Here is a 994-nt window from a genome sequence, read left to right on the forward strand (position 1 = left end):
GGTGCCGCCCGCCGCCTCCTTAGGGAGCGGGCCAGGGGTGCGCCGGGCGCCAGCGCCTCCGGCCTCGCGGACTCCCCTGCCCTCCTTAGTTTCCTCTCGCCCCGGCCCGAGGGTGAGGTCCAAGGGGGTCAACCCGGGGAAGGTCTGGGCCGCGGCCCGGGGGACGCTCTCGGCCGCGCGCCCCTTCCGAGGCTGGTGCCGGGTCCCCTGCGGCTGTGCCCCCCCAGCCCTGGGTGGTGGAAGTTGAGCCTCGGGGTTCCCTCCACACCGGACGCCTGTGCTGGAGCAGGCCCCGCCGCCAGGCTGCGGAGAGGGGAGGGGGGAAGTGTGGGGCTCCAGCATCTCGCCACCCCCGCCCTGGGCCCTTGGGACACGTTGACAGTACGCACCCTCCCCCCATCCCGCTAGTCGCTGGCCTGTGGGGCTTCAGATGGCCCTCGTGATCAGAGGGCAGCTTCCCCGGTGTCAGCGTCTGGCCCTTTGGCTCGCCACACATGCTTTTGCACCCCAATTCTGGGGGTGAACCAGGGGGCGCGGCCCAGCTGGAGGGTGTTAGGACTTGCCTCCTGGCCGCTGGGCCGCCTTCGGGTTTCTGAGGATGCGCAGCTGGTAGTCATTCCCCAGTTCCCAGAGGTGTGGGTGCAGAGGCCTTTTATCCAAGTGGGTTTCTCAGGAGGCCTCCCACAGAGGGGAGACCTCTGCAGGCACCTACCCAGCATGCCAGGAAGAACAAAGCCAACCCCTAGCAAGTGTTTTCCATGTCACTGTCACAAGCCTGTCCGGCCAGCTCCGTCTTACAAGCCCAAGATCCCCACACCCCGTGCTCTGTGTCCTTCTGGAGGCTTCGAAAGGGAAACTGAGTCTCAGAGCAGGACAATGACACCCCTTCCGTGAATGCAGGGAAGCATGGGTTGCAGGAAATAAGAGTCAGCGCCCTAGCCGTGTTCTCCCTTTGAGTCATTCCTAAATAAGAGTCAGCGCCCTAGCCGTGTTC

This window comes from Neophocaena asiaeorientalis, unplaced genomic scaffold (assembly GCF_003031525.2).
Source record: "Neophocaena asiaeorientalis asiaeorientalis breed wild unplaced genomic scaffold, Neophocaena_asiaeorientalis_V1.1 scaffold40, whole genome shotgun sequence".
Classification (NCBI taxonomy): Eukaryota; Metazoa; Chordata; class Mammalia; order Artiodactyla; family Phocoenidae; genus Neophocaena; species Neophocaena asiaeorientalis.